The sequence below is a fragment of the Manis pentadactyla genome, chromosome X, assembly GCF_030020395.1.
Source record: "Manis pentadactyla isolate mManPen7 chromosome X, mManPen7.hap1, whole genome shotgun sequence".
NCBI lineage: Eukaryota > Metazoa > Chordata > Mammalia > Pholidota > Manidae > Manis > Manis pentadactyla.
In genome coordinates this window covers 12,163,891-12,180,419 of record NC_080038.1, presented here as the reverse complement: position 1 = coordinate 12,180,419, position 16,529 = coordinate 12,163,891, and the positions used below count along the sequence as shown (strand labels likewise).

General features: G+C 37.4%; 1 protein-coding gene and 1 non-coding gene across 15 annotated transcripts in view; both read right to left on the bottom strand.

The window, feature by feature from the left end:
• REPS2 (RALBP1 associated Eps domain containing 2) overlaps positions 1 to 16,529 on the bottom strand; it is a 274,803-nt gene that overhangs the window by 62,205 nt on the left and 196,069 nt on the right. The gene's annotated exons all lie outside the window — the stretch shown is intronic.
• LOC118926316 (small Cajal body-specific RNA 24) lies at positions 4,175 to 4,304 on the bottom strand. Its single transcript, XR_005030412.1, has one exon. It is a non-coding gene; the product is annotated as a small Cajal body-specific RNA 24 (non-coding RNA).

Below are 16,529 nucleotides of genomic sequence, written 5' to 3'. Positions count from 1 at the left end.
GGCTGAAGGTTCAGAACAGCAGAAGTGCTGAGAGCTCCCACTAGGGACTGAAACGCCCCACGTGAAGCAGGCGACCAGCACCAAGATCATTCTCTGAAGCCAGAGGCTGAGGAGATGCTTCACTACCTAAAAAGCTGCAAACCCAGGAGGACGCCTGTGAAGCCCTGGGCTGCCTACTTAGGAAAGGATGCAGATAGAGCACTGCAGCTCTGTCTTGGGCTCAGTCACCATCCAGTGCCACCTGCACAATCCCTGTACCATTTGCACCAATGGAAGCACTGAACCTCAAGTACAAGAACTGGCCCTAGACTGGAGGCCCATGAGTGTGGGGTTGTTGGGTATGGTTGGCAGAGTTGCCATGAACTGCTAGAAAGGGAGGAGGAGCTCAGGGAACTGAGAATGAAATTAAACTCCAACTCAAAATAAGACTCCTCCACAAATTTTCAAAAAGCATAAAGAAAAAAACCAACACTAAGAGAAAGAATGGCCAAAATAAAAAAAGAGACAGAGAGAGGTGAATTTATTCCTGACAAAAATGAAAATAGAACAAGTTGAAAAAACTTTAGTACTTATGTTTAGAATCCTCCCAAAGTTAAAAGTAGGGAACACTGTCAAAGAAATAATCAATCTTCCCATGTTTTCTTCCACCTGCTACTTCTATAGCTTTTCTTCTTCCTTCCTAATTACAACCCTTAAATAGAATTCGTGCCACATGTCGAATTTACCGAGTATCATAATTCTTCCAAGTGGTAAAGACACCTCAAGACAAATGCTGGGCATAGAAGCCACAGGGCATAAACATGCAAAGAAGTAAAAAGCTAACCTTTTCAAACAATAAGGCTTCTCTCTCACTTACCAACTTAACATTTCCCTGTATGGCCCCGGAAGATGACTGGTTAGCCAGAGACAGGTAAGATTCCTCAAGGGAGGAACAACCTAAGACAGGCACAGTCGCAGGGGGGCCATCAGGTGAGAAATTGGGGACCAACACAGGTGAGGCTTAGAACCTCACCCCCCTGTTCTGAGAGAAATCTTCTGCATACGTGGATGTTTTATTGCCCTTGTCTAGCTTGGATTAACACATACTCTACAGGCACACACCTGATCATCTACATTTGTTCTCTTACAGCACTAAACTATGTTTTCTACCTTTATCTTGTATCTACCTACCACTTCAGCATTTTATTAAAAATAATAATAATAAAGAGAGAAATGTGGTATCCACATATAAATCAAGTATAAAAATCAAATGAGTATTCATATTTGAACTGACTGTTTATAGTTCATAATGCATGAGCAAAACCGAAAGCTTCTGTGATGACTGCCCTTGTAATGTTCACCATGTAACTTATTCACTATGTAAGAATTTGTACTCCATGTAAGAACTTGTTCATTATGCATTAGAAGATTGGAGACTGACGAAAATTAGGCTTGGGGTGGATTAATGATTGTGCATTGAGTACTGACCCCCCTATACAGAATTTTATTGTTGTTAACAACCATTTGATCAATAAATATGAGAGATACCCTCACAAAAAATATATATATATTTTTTATATATATATATATATATATAAACACACTTCCAATTGTAAAATAAATAAGTAACCGGGATGTAATGTAGAGCATAAGAAATATAGTCAAAATATTGTAACAACTTGGGATGGTGATAGCTGGTACCTAGAATTATCATGTATATAAATGTTGAATCACTGTGTTGTACACCTGAAACTAATGTAATACTGTGTGTCAACTACCCTTCAATAAAAAATAATTATCGAGGAAAAAAAAAATGTAGGGAACACATCCTAATAAAGAACAGACAAGTATGAAATAGAAACTAGGAAAAGTGAAACAAGAACAGATTGATATAAAAAATAATGGACAAAACCTGCAATCATACAGTTACATGAAAAATTATTAATTTGAAAGAAGAAGATGATTTTATTCAGGTCCAGCCTAGCAACATCATGACATAAAAAGATGAAAGAGCTATTACTGGATTATTCAAAATAAAAGATGTGTTGACAGAATAGAAACATAACTAACTAAAGTTTGAGAAGAAAATAGAAGAAATAAGTCGAGAATCAAAACCAGTAGTGACATAACTAAGAGTGTTCTAAAATTAAAGACATGATTTTCCAGATGAAAAATGCACACCAAGCATCATCCGGAATAAATTTAAATCTACGCCTAGACACATCACAGTGAAACTGAAACAGAACATTGAAAATAAAGTTTTAAAAGCCACCCTAGAGAAAAGACACTCTCCCCAAAGAAACCAAAAATAGACTAATAGTAGAATTCTCAGCAGCAACAATAAATGCCAGAAGAGAAGTAATGCATTCAAAATGCTGAGAGAAAATCACCTTAATCTAGAATTCTGCACATAGCAAAATTACCATTTGAAAGGCAGTAAGAGTTTACTATCCAGAGAACATAGATGAAAAAGCTATTAGATGATGTATTTCAGTAAACTGTTTATATGAACCTCACAATTGCTGGAGTTATCCTAACTATACAATCATGCAATATTAACATTCTGTCTTACCATAAGTTCTGAGAGCAGGGTCTCTTAAAATTAGCTTCCAAAGGTCATTTTGTTCTAATAGAGCTTTGAATGACTTTTTTTCTCTATTCTAGTTGTCATCAGAGAGCATTTTTTCCCTTTTTCACAATCCTTAATTGAAAGAGGACACCTTTAAAAAGAAAAATGACATGATTTTTGCACCAAAACAGTTATTTAAACTTCAGCCAATTACTTAGCAGTTTACCCACAAATGCTAACTAGATGTGTGACATTTAGGGCTGAAATGTCTGGAGACCTTCATGGCTACCCTAATTCTCACACATACTACTCACACACAGTCTCCAGAAACTAGAGAGTGCATCTGTATAAGCACATTATTATAAGATGAGATAGGTAATTTATGAATGAATGACTTGATTTAGGTGACCCTGTAGCCCCCTAATAAGAGTTAATGGAAATCCACTGAGGAGTTGAGAATCTCAAAAGCCCACTAGGAAGGAAATGCTGGTCAGTAACGCTGGGAAAGTAAATCAAAACGTGACCAGAGCAAAGGGGCCAATACTACATTCCATGGACCTTCAGGATCACCCTCAGAGAGCAGAACACCTTACTGTCGAAGATCTACTAAATACTTTTATGCAGTACAAATGAGACACACTTCTCTATTTGGCTGTTATCTCTGTTTTCTACTATTTCCCACGGTATCACTTTAACAGATACCTAATATTCTATTAGGAAGATATATAATACTGTTAAACAGAAGCCTTTCTTCTTGGACATTTATGTTGTCTATATTGCTTTTATTTTTATCGATAATAATAAAATCAATGTCATCAAAGAACTTTTCATTTCTTTTGAACTAGTCCTCAGGATAAATCCTAATGGCATTTGTTGATAGCTGGCAAAACATTAAATGCTCTTTTTAAAAAGGGGGAATTTATACTTAGCCTTTCCTCCTCTATTCCAATGCCAGTATTTGATCACTATTTCTTACTCACTCTTCTCATTAAACTTATCACTATGGCTATTTCCTCTGCCTTTCAAATTTCTCATTCAGAACCAACTGTCTGAGAAGTTTTCGAATTCCCTTCATAAATCCTGATAAGAGGACTTGACAACTTTCAAGATTCAATCAACAGAGGCTGAGCTAAACCACAATTGTTTCTTCATGCTACCCCAACCTGGAGCTATCATTCACTCTTCAAGTAGTCTATGAAACAATTCTATAACTAGAGAACACAGAGTAAAATGTACCACCCAAGTCAATACAGGAATAAATACCTTAGACCAAACAGAATCATTCTACTTGAATATTCAACTTTGATCATTTCAAAACAATGCTATCTACAGCAAGACAAAGATTTGTCAGGACCTGGTTTTAATTTAAAATAGAGCCTTTTATTTTAACTAGAGGACAACACAAGCTTAATTACATTCTTGGTCAGTCTAGCTAAAGATTTGTCAATTCTACTGATCTAAAAAAAAACCACTTTTGGTTTCCATGTTATCTCCACTGCTTTCCTATTCTCCATCTCCATTCTAGTCTTCATTTTCTTCTTCCTTCTGCTAGCTTTGGGTTTAGCTAGCTCTCCTTTTTCTAGTTTCTCACAGTGTGAAATTACCTTATTTGACTTTTTAAAAAATAAATGTTAGTAGTGGAATGATCCACCTTTTTTACTTGCAAAGGATGAACAGAAAGCTACTATATTTCTCTAGGACATTTACAAAGAGTTATCTTCACCTTAAGAAGACACTGACCAAAAATAAATGTCCACTTATTTGACTTTTTAATGTAAGTGGTTACAGCTATAAATTTCCCCAAGTACTGCTCTCACCGCATCTCATAGGTTTTTAGTAAGTTTCTATTTACATTCATCTTAAGGTATTTTCTAATTTCACTTGTAATTTCTTCTTTGACCAACTGGTTTTTTTAACACTATGTTGTCTAGAGGAATAAAGGAATGGAGAGGAAATACAAAAACAACCAGAAAACAATTAATAAAATGGCAGTAAGTACATACCTATCAATTACCTTAAATATAAATGGACTGAATGTACCAACCAAAAGACATCAGGTGACAGAATGGATAAAGAAACAGACCCATCTACGTGCTGCTATAAGAGACTCATTTCAGACCCAAAGACATACACAGACTGAAAGTGAAGGGATGGGAAAAGATTATTTCATGCAAATAACAGGAAGAAAAGAGCAGGAGTAGAAGTACTTGTATCAGACAAAATAGATTTCAAAACAAAGAAGTAACAAGAGACAAAGAAGGACATTACATAATGATAAAGGGGTCAGTCCAAAAAGGGGATATAACCATTATAAATATCTATGCACCCAACAGGAGGATCACCTAAATATGTAAAACAAATACTAACAGAATTAAAGGGGGAAATAGATGCAACATATTCATATTAGGTGACCTTAACATGTCACATCAACATATAGATCAACCAGACAGAAAATAAAAAGAGAGGCACTGAACAACACATTAGATCAGGTGGACTTAACAGATATCTACCAAACATTCCATCCAAAAGCAGCAGGATACATATTTTTCTCAAGTATACATTGAACATTCTCCAGAACAGATCACATACTAGGCCACAAAAAGAGCCTCAATGAATTCAAAAAGATAGAAATTGTATCAAGCAACTTCTCAGAGCACAATGGTATGAAACTAGAAAGAAATTACACAAAGAAAACAAAAAGTCCACAAACATGTGGAGGCTAAACAACATGCTTCTAAATAATCAATGGATCAATGAACAAATCAAAACAGAAATCAAGCAATACATGGAGACAAATGAAAACAAAAATATAACAATTCAAAAATTCGTAGGATGTTGCAGAAGCAGTTCTAAGAGGGAAGTACATAGCAATACAGGCCTACCTCAAGAAACAAGAACAATCCTAAATAAACAGCCTAAACTTACAATTAAAGAAAATAGAAAAAGAAGAACAAATGAAACCCAAAGTTAGTAGAAGGAGGGACATAATAAAGATCAGAACAGAAATAAAATCGAGAAGAATAAAACAATACAAAAAAATCAACAAAACCAAGAGCTGGTTCTTTGAGAAGATAAAATAGATAAACCCCTAGCCAGAGTTATCAAAAAAAAAAAAGAGTACACAAAATCAGAAACAGAAAAGGAATAGTCACAACAGATACCACAGACACACAAAGAATTATTAGAGAATACTATGAAAAATTATATTCCAGTGAACTGGACAACCTAGAAGAAATGGACAAACTCTTAGAAAAATACAATCTTCTAAGAATGACCCAGGAAGAAATAGAAAATCTTCCAATTTTCAGGACAGACTGATTACCAGTAATGAAATTGAATTGGTAATCAAAAAACTCCCAACAAACAAAATTCCAGAACCAGATGGCTTCAAAGTTAAATTCTACCAAACATTTAAAGACCTAATACCCATCCTTCTTAAAGTATTCCAAAAAGCAGAAGAGAAGGAAATAATTTCAAACTCATTCTATGAGGCCAGTATCACTCTAGTACCAAAACCAGACAGAGACACTACAAAGTAAGAAAATTTTAAACAAATATCCCTGGTGAACATAGATGCAAAAATCTTCAACAAAATATTACCAAACCTAATTCAAAAATACATCAAAAGGATCATCTATCACAACCAAGCAGACTTTATTCCAGGGATGCAAGGATGGTACAATATTCATAAATCAATCAATGTCATATACCACATTAACAAAAGGAAGGATAAAAACCATATATGATCATCTCAATAGATGCTGAAAAAGCATTTGACAAAATGCAACATCCATTCATAATAAAAAAAACCTCTCAACAAAATGGGTGTAGAAGGTATGTTGCTCAACATAAAAAAGGCCATATACAACAAACCCACAGCTAACCTCATACTCAATGGTGAAAAGCTGAAACCTCTTTCTCTAAGATCAGGAACAAGACAAGGATACCCACTCTTACCACTTTATTCAACATAGTACTGGAGGTCCTAGTCACAGCAGCAGACAACAGAAAGAGATAATAGGCATCCAAACTGGTAGGGAAGAAGTTAAACTGTCACTATTTGCAGATACATAGAAAACCCTATAGATACATAGATACATAGAAAACCCTAAAGACTCCGCAAAAACAAACTATTGGAATAACTGGATCCAGCAAAGTTGCAGGATAGAAAATTAACACACAGAAATATGTTGTATTCCTATATACTAGCAGAAAGAGAAATCAGGAAAACAATTCCATCTACAACTGCATCAAAAAGAATAAAATACCTAGGAATTAAACCTAACCAAGAAGTGAAAAGACCTGTTGAAAACTACAAGACACTCATGAGAGAAATTAAAGAAGACACAAATAAATGGAAACCTATCCCATGCTCATGGATAGGAAGAATTAATATTGTCAAATTGGCAATCCTGCCCAAAGCAATTTACAGATTCAATGCAATACCTATCAAAATACCAATTGCATTTTTCAATGAACTACAGCAAACAGTTCTAAAATTCACATGAAACTACAAAAAAAAAAAAGAAAAACCAAATAGCCAAATCAATCTTGAGAAAGAAAAACAAAGCTGGGAGTATTATGCTGCCTGACTTCAAGTTATACTATACAGCTACAGTAATCAAAACAGTATGGTAATCAAAACAGTCTGGTACAGGCACAAGAACAGACCAATAGATCAACTGAATAGAATAGAGAGCCCAGATATAAACCCACGCATATGTGGTCCATTAATATACGATAAAGGAGCCATGAGTATACAATGGGGAAAAGACAGTCTCTTCAATAACTGCTGTTGGGAAAATGGGACAACTACATGCAAAATAATGAAATTGAATTACTAACTCCATAAACAAAGGTAAACTTAAAATGGATCAAAGACCTAAATATAAGACATGAAACCATAAAACACTTAGAAGAATACACAGGCAAAAATCTCTTGAACTAGACATGATCACTTTTTTCCTGGCCACATCTTGTCAAACAAGTGAAACAAAATAAAAAATGAACAAGTGGAACTACATCAAACTAAAAGCTGTACAGCAAAGGACATGATCAGCAGGACAAAAAGGCAACCTACAGAATTGCAGAATATATTTGTAAATGATTTATCTGATAAGGGTTTTTAACATTCAAAATATATAAAGAACTCATATGCCTCAACACCAAAAAAAAACAAATAACCTGACTGAAAAATGGGCAGAGGACCTGAACAGACATTTCTCCAAAGAATAAATACAGATGGCTAACAAGTACATGAAAAGATGCCCCACATTGCTAATCACCAGGGAAATGCAAATTAAAACCACAATGAGATATCAGCTCACACCAGTCGGAATGGTCACTTTCCAAAAGACAAGAAATAACAAATGTTGGCAAGGATGTGGAGCTAAAAGGAGCCCTCCTACACTGTTGGTGGGAATGTAAATTGGTGTAGTCACTGTGGAAAGCAGTATGGAGGTTCCTCAACAAAATAAAAATAAAATACCATACGATGCAGTAATTCCACTTCTAGGAATTTACCTGAAGAAAACAAAATCCGTGATTCAAAAAGATACATGCAGCCCTATGTTTACTGCTGCATTACATGCAATAGCCAAGATATGGATGCACCCAAAGTGTCCATCAATAGATGAATGAATAAAGAAGGTGTGGTACATATACACAATGGAATATTATTCAACCATAAAAAAAGAAATACTGACATTTTCAGCAACACGGATGGACCTACAGGGTATTATGCTAAGTGAAACAAGCCAGGTGGAGAGAGACAAGTACTGTAGGACTTCTATGTGGAACCTAAAAAGAAAACAAATCAAAATGAACAAAATAGCAGTAGACTCAAGACACTGAGAAGAGACTGGTGGTTACCATGCAGGAGGGGTTGCCCATTTCTTAATCAGGTTATTTGGGTTTTTTGGTGTTAAGGCATGAGAGTTCTTTACGTATTTTGAATGTTAAACCCGTATCAAATAAATCATATACAAATATATATTGGGTAGGGAGGGAGGGTGAGGGAGATTAAAGGGCACAAAAATTCTCAATCATAATATAAATTGGTCATGGGGATGGTAGTAGAGCATGGAGAATATAGCCAGTGACTCTGTAACATCTTTCTATATTGACAGATAGTATCTGTACTAGTCAGGGGGGTGGTATAAGGATTTAATATTATGGGTAACTGTGGAACCACTGTGTTGTATACTTGAAACCAATGTAAGATTGTGTATCAATAATACTTCAATAAAAAAGACTATGTTGTCTAATTTCCACATATTAGTGAATCTTTCAGTTTCCCTTCTGTTACTGATTTCTAGTTTCATTCCACTGTGATCAGAGAAGATACTGTGTATGATTTCAATCTTTTTAAATTTACTGAGACTTGTATTATGGCTAACATATGGTCTATCTGGGACAATGTTCCATGTGCACTTGAGAAAAATGCATACTCTGCTGTTGTTGGGTGGAGTGTTGGATAGATATCTGTCACTCTAGTTGATTTACAGAATTGCTCAAGCTTTATTTCCGTATTGGTCTTCTGTCTAGTTGTTCTCTCACTTAAAGTGAGATATTAGGTCTCTATTATTACAGAACTATTACTCCCTTCAATTCTATTGGCTTTTCCTTCATGTATTTTTGGGCTGTGCCATTAGGTGTGTTCATGTTTGTATTTTTATTATCTTCATGGACTGATCTTTTTTATCAATACATAATGTCCATGTCTCTTTTAACAATTTTTATCTTTAAGTCTATTGTGTCTAATAATAATAGAGCCACCCCAGCTCTCTTTTGGTTACTCTTTGCATGTAATACCTTTTTCTATCCTTTCACTTTCAACCTATTCACATCATTGAACCTAAAGTGAGTCTCTTGTAGACAGCATATAGTTGGATATTTTTTAATACATTCTGCCTCTGCCTTTTAATTGGAGATTTTAAGCCATTTAATTTGAAATAATTACTAGCAAGGGAAGATTTCTGCCATTTGCTGTTTTCTGTGTCTTAAACCTGTTTTGTTCCTCAATTCTTCCATCACTGTCTTCTTTTGTGACTTATTATTTTCTTGTGTACCATTTGTATTACCTTCTCATTTTTTTCTGTACATTCTTAAGTTGTTTTCCTTAGTAGTTACCCTAAGGATTGGTTAACATCTATTAACAAGTTTAGATTGATACCAACTTAGTGTGAATAGTATACAAAAACTTTGCTCCCTTACAGCCCTGCCACCTCCTATATTATTGTCACAATTTACATCTTTATACCCGTGTGCCCATTAATAGATCTGTAATTATTTTAAGCATTTACATTTTAAATCATACAGCAAAATAAAAGCGGAGTTACAATACAACAATGCAGCAATACTATCTCTCACATTTACCTATACAGAGCTACCTTTTCCATCCTCATTTCTTTGTACAGCTTCAAGCTACCATCTAGCGTCCTTCCATTTCAGACTGGAAAACTCCCTTCAGCATTTTTTATAGGGTAGGTCTACTACTGACAAACTCCTTGAGTTTTTACTTACCTGGGAATGTCTCCATCTCCAGTGATGGAGATACTTATCTGTAGGTATGTAAAGTGCCTCGCCAAGCCACATGCTGCCATCAGTTTGGGGTTAGGCGACTAGACTCCCCCTTTGGTCCCTGCTGAAACCATGTCACCCAGCAGGAAAATACCACCCTAAGCTGTGTGCTGCCACCGGGTGAGGGGCAAGAGACCAGAATCCCCGGTCAGTTTCTGCTCACACCAGAGTGAGGGGCATTCATGGCATTAGCCAAAGGTAGGGCAGGTATTGTCAAAAAGTTTTATATATAGCTTGGCTACCTCTTCCTCAGTCCTTTGGCTAGGGAGTAAAGTTTAGTTGGGGCTTTCTTTTTCTTTTGTCTGCATCTATTGGCAGTTCTGGGTTGCAGGCTTCTCCACTGACCAGTCCAAGACACAGGGAGATTTTTTTTAAAACCCAGCGAACTCACTGCCATGCTGTTCTTCAAGTCCTGAGTTCCTAGCCAGTCCACTTTCCTCTTTATATCTTTCAACATCTTCTTTCTATCTTCTGTTATATTATGTCCAAGGTTTTTAGTTGTACTTAGCAGGGGGCAGGGAAAAGGGAGAGATTAGTCCAAGCCATCTTGTCCTCCACTGTGTCTTACAATGTTTCATGTATACTTGTAGTGAAATTTTTCTTGGACAGAGGAATACAGCACAGAATCAGAGACCTGAAGCACTAGTAGGATTCACCTAAGTCTCATCTTCTCATTTCACGTAAGAGGCAGTAGGTCCGTGAGACTAACTTGCTTACTTCCCCGAAGCCGGAGGCTACACAGTAGTATGGCTAAGAATAAGACTACAGAAACACACATTCATATAGTGCTGTATAGCTTAGCTAAAGATAAATTCTGGGCCTAGATATTCTTTCCTTAATCACAGAAATACTCACTAACATACTGTGACTTTCAGCTGACCTACAGCATGCACTGTAGGAGAGAACACAGCAACACTTAGGAAGAAAATTTAGGTGGCATCTTAGGTGATGTATGTTTGTAAATTCTCCTCAGAATAATTACTGAGTTTTTCATTTATGAATACATAGAAAAATACCTCTTGACACATACTAAATTTATATTTGGGGATGAGGGAAAATTAGGATGTTGTACATGCCTTTGGAAGCTCACAGAGACACTTTACCTACACAGCCAATATATTAAGGTGATTTGGTGACTAATGTACATTATGTCAGGTCATCTGAATATGACACAGGATCTCATGATATCTGATGCATACTCACTGAGTTTTAATTTGATAAAGAAAAAAGCCATGAAATTTTAGAAGCAGTGATATTTCTGTAGTGTTTATACTTCAAGAATGTTTCCTGCTGTTTTCTTAGATATTTGAAAGCTGCCCATGACATAATACTTTATTTTACTCTCATGAAAATGGATTTAGTACATGTTTAAAATGGATTCAGTATGTGTTATACTTTAATCAAATTTACATTTTAAAAATGTATTAGATAACCCTGTAAGAGAGCTACATAATCACCAGTAATGCCAAAAAGAACCTAAGAACTCTCAATTTCTTCCAGGGGAACTTAGTATTTTGTATCATCAACTAATTAACTTACGGAAAGAATACTTGAAATTATAGACAGGATTTTCTTTTAAAAAGCATAAAGTAGGGGTGGAAGATGGCGGCGTGAGTAGAGAAGTGGAAATCTCCTCCCAAAACAACATATCTCTATGAAAATATAACAAAGACAACCCTTCCTAGAATAAAGACAAGAGGACACAGGACAATATCCAGACCACATCCGCACCTGAGAGAACCCAGCGCCTCGGGAAGGGGGTAAGATACAAGCCCCGGCCCCGCGGGAGCCGAGCGCCCCTCCCCCCAGCTCCCGGCGGGAGAAGAGCAGGCAGAGCGGGAGGGAGACGGAGCCCAGGACTGCCGAACACCCAGCCCCAGCCATCCGGGCCAGACTGCAGGGCCCTCGATACTAGGAAAACAGGGCAGCAAAAACAGTGAGCGGGCACTGGAGGCTGGGCGACAGAGGACATAAGAAAAGCGCGCGACCTTTTTTTTTTTTTTTGCTTTTTTGCTGTTTTGTTTTGGCGAGCGCTTTTTGGAAGTCTTAAAGGGATAGGGACCCCAATACTAGTGAAACAGGGCAGCAAGACCGGTGAGCAGAGGCCTGAGGCTGGCACCGGAGAATAAAGAAAAACGAGCGACCACCTTTTTTTTTTTAATTAAAAAAAAAATTCTTTTTTTTTTAATTTCAAAAAGTTTTTTTTTTTTTTTTTTGGTGGTCGTTGTTTTGTTTTGGCGGGTGCTTTTTGGAAGTCTTAAAGGGGCAGGGCGGGACACTTAATCCAGAGGTAGGGAATCCGGGGATCTCTGGGCACCCTAACCCCTGGGCTGCAGGGAGCAGGGAGGCCCCTTACAGAGATAAATAGCCTCCCAGCCGCTCCCCCTCCAATGCGACTCCACCACTTTGGAGTAGCTGCCCGAGCCAGGCCACGCCCACAGCAACAGCAGAGATTAACTCCATAGCAGCCGGGCAGGAAGCAGAAACCCTGTCTGTGCGAAGCTGCACATCACGAGCCACTACAGGTCGCTGTTCTCCCAGGAGAGGAGGGCCACAAACCAACAAGAAAGGAAGTCCTTCCAGCCGTCACTCGTCCCAGCTCTGCAAACTATTCCTATCACCATGAAAAGGCAAAGCTACAGGCAGACAAAGATCACAGAGACAACACCAGAGAAGGAGACACACCTAACCAGTCTTCCTGAAAAAGAATTCAAAATAACAATCATAAACATGCTGACAGAGATGCAGAGAAATACGCAAGAGAAATGGGATGAAGTTCGGAGGGAGATCACAGATGCCAGAAAGGAGATCACAGAAATGAAACAAACTCTGGAAGGGTTTGCAAGCAGAATGGATAGGATGCAAGAGGCCATTGATGGAATTTAAACCAGAGAACAGGAACGCATAGAAGCTGACATAGAGAGAGACAAAAGGATCTCCAGGAATGAAACAATATTAAGAGAACTGTGTGACCAATCAAAAAGGAACAATATCCGTATTATAGGGGTCCCAGAAGAAGAACAGAGAGGAAAAGGCATGGAAAGTATATTAGAAGAAATAATTGCTGAAAACTTCCCCAAACTGGGGGAGGAAATAATCAAACAGACCACGGAAATACACAGAACCCCCAACAGAAAGGATCCAAGAAGGACAACACCAAGACATATAATAATTAAAATGGCAAAGATCAAGGACAAGGAAAGAGTGCTAAAGGCAGCTAGAGAGAAAAAGGTCACCTATAAAGGGAAACCCATCAGGCTAACATCAGACTTCTCGACAGAAACCCTACAGGCCAGAAGAGAATGGCATGATATATTTAATACAATGAAACAGAAGGGCCTTGAACCAAGGATACTGTATCCAGCACGACTATCATTCAAATATGACGGTGGGATTAAACAATTCCCAGACAAACAAAAGCTGAGGGAATTTGCTTTCCACAAACCACCTCCACAGAACATCTTACAGGGACTGCTCTAGATGGGAGCACACCTAGAAAGAGCACAGCACAAAACACCCAACATATGAAGAATCGAGGAGGACGAACAAGAAGGGAGAGAAGAAAAGAATCTCCAGACAGTGTATAACAGCTCAATAAGCGAGCTAAGTTAGGCACTAAGATACTAAAGAGGCTAACCTTGAACCTTTGGTAACCACGAATTTAAAGCCTGCAATGGCAATAAGTACATATCTTTCAATAGTCACCCTAAATGTTAATGGGTTGAATGCACCAATCAAAAGACACAGAGTAACAGAATGGATAAAAAAGCAAGACCCATCTATATGCTGCTTACAAGAAACTCACCTCAAACCCAAAGACATGTACAGACTAAAAGTCAAGGGATGGAAAAACATATTTCAAGCAAACAACAGTGAGAAGAAAGCAGGGGTTGCAGTACTAATATCAGACAAAATAGACTTCAAAACAAAGAAAGTAACAAGAGATAAAGAAGGACACTACATAATGATAAAGGGCTCAGTCCAGCAAGAGGATATAACCATTCTAAATATATATGCACCCAACACAGGAGCCCCAGCATATGTGAAACAAATACTAACAGAACTAAAGGGGGATATAGACGGCAATGCATTCATTCTAGGAGACTTCAACACACCACGCACCCCAAAGGATAGATCCACTGGGCAGAAAATAAGTAAGGATATGGAAGCACTGAACAACAGTACAGCAGATGGACCTAATAGACATCTATAGAACTCTACATCCAAAAGCAACAGGATATACATTCTTCTCAAGTGCACATGGAACATTCTCCAGAATAGACCACATACTAGCCCACAAAAACAGCCTCAGAAAATTCCAAAAGATTGAAATCCTACCAACCAACTTTTCAGACCACAAAGGCATAAAACTAGAAATAAACTGTACAAAGAAAGCAAAGAGGCTCACAAACACATGGAGGCTTAACAACACGCTCCTAAATAATCAACAGATCAACGACCAAATCAAAATGGAGATCCAGCAATATATGGAAACAAATGACAACAACAACACTAAGCCCCAACTTCTGTGGGACACAGCAAAAGCAGTCTTAAGAGGAAAGTATATAGCAATCCAAGCATATTTAAAAAAGGAAGAGCAATCCCAAATGAATGGTCTAATGTCACAATTATCAAAATTGGAAAAAGAAGAACAGATGAGGCCTAAGGTCAGCAGAAGGAGGGACATAATAAAGATCAGAGAAGAAATAAATAAAATTGAGAAGAATAAAACAAGAGCAAAAATCAATGAAACCAAGAGCTGGTTCTTCGAGAAAATAAACAAAATAGATAAGCCTCTAGCCAGACTTATTAAGAAGAAAAGAGAGTCAACACAAATCAACAGTATCAGAAACGAGAAAGGAAAAATTACGACGGACCCCACAGAAATACAAAGAATTATTAGAGAATACTATGAAAACCTATATGCTAACAAGCTGGGAAACCTAGGAGAAATGGACAACTTCCTAGAAAAATACAACCTTCCAAGACTGACCAAGGAAGAAACAGAAAATCTAAACACACCAATTACCAGCAATGAAATTGAAGCAGTAATCAAAAAACTATCAAAGAACAAAACCCCCGGGCCAGATGGATTTACCTCGGAATTTTATCAGACATACAGGGAAGACATAATACCCATTCTCCTTAAAGTTTTCCAAAAAATAGAGGAGGAGGGGATACTCCCAAACTCATTCTATGAAGCTAACATCACCCTAATACCAAAACGAGGCAAAGACCCCACCAAAAAAGAAAACTACAGACCAATATCCCTGATGAACATAGATGCAAAAATGCTCAACAAAATATTAGCACACCGAATTCAAAAATACATCAAAAGGATCATACACCATGACCAAGTGGGATTCATCCCAGGGATGCAAGGATGGTACAACATTCGAAAGTCCATCAACATCATCCACCACATCAACAAAAAGAAAGACAAAAACCACATGATCATCTCCATAGATGCTGAAAAAGCATTTGACAAAGTTCAACATCCATTCATGATAAAAACTCTCAGCAAAATGGGAATAGAGGGCAAGTACCTCAACATAATAAAGGCCATCTATGATAAACCCACAGCCAACATTATATTGAACAGCGAGAAGCTGAAAGCATTTCCTCTGAGATCGGGAACTAGACAGGGATGCCCACTCTCTCCACTGTTATTTAACATAGTACTGGAGGTCCTAGGCACGGCAATCAGACAAAACAAAGAAATACAAGGAATCCAGATTGGTAAAGAGGAAGTTAAACTGTTAAATTTGCAGATGACATGATACTGTACATAAAAAACCCTAAAGACTCCACCCCAGAACTACTAGAACTGATATCGGAATACAGCAAAGTTGCAGGATACAAAATCAACACACAGAAATCTGTGGCTTTCCTATACACTAACAATAAACCAACAGAAAGAGAATTCAGGAAAACAACTCCATTCACAATTGCATCAAAAAAAATAAAATACCTAGGAATAATCCTAACCAAAGAAGTGAAAGACTTATACTCTGAAAACTACAAGTCACTCTTAAGAGAAATTAAAGGGGACACCAACAGATGGAAACTCATCCCATGCTCGTGGCTAGGAAGAATTAATATCGTCAAAATGGCCATCCTGCCCAAAGCAATATACAGATTTGATGCAATCCCTATGAAACTACCAGCAACATTCTTCAATGAACTGGAACAGATAATTCAAAAATTCATATGGAATCACCAAAGACCCCGAATAGCCAAAGCAATCCTGAGAAAGAAGAATAAAGTAGGGGGGATCTCACTCCCCAACTTCAAGCTCTACTATAAAGCCATAGTAATCAAGACAATTTGGTACTGGCACAGGAGCAGAGCCACAGACCAATGGAACAGACTAGAGAATCCAGACATTAACCCAGACATA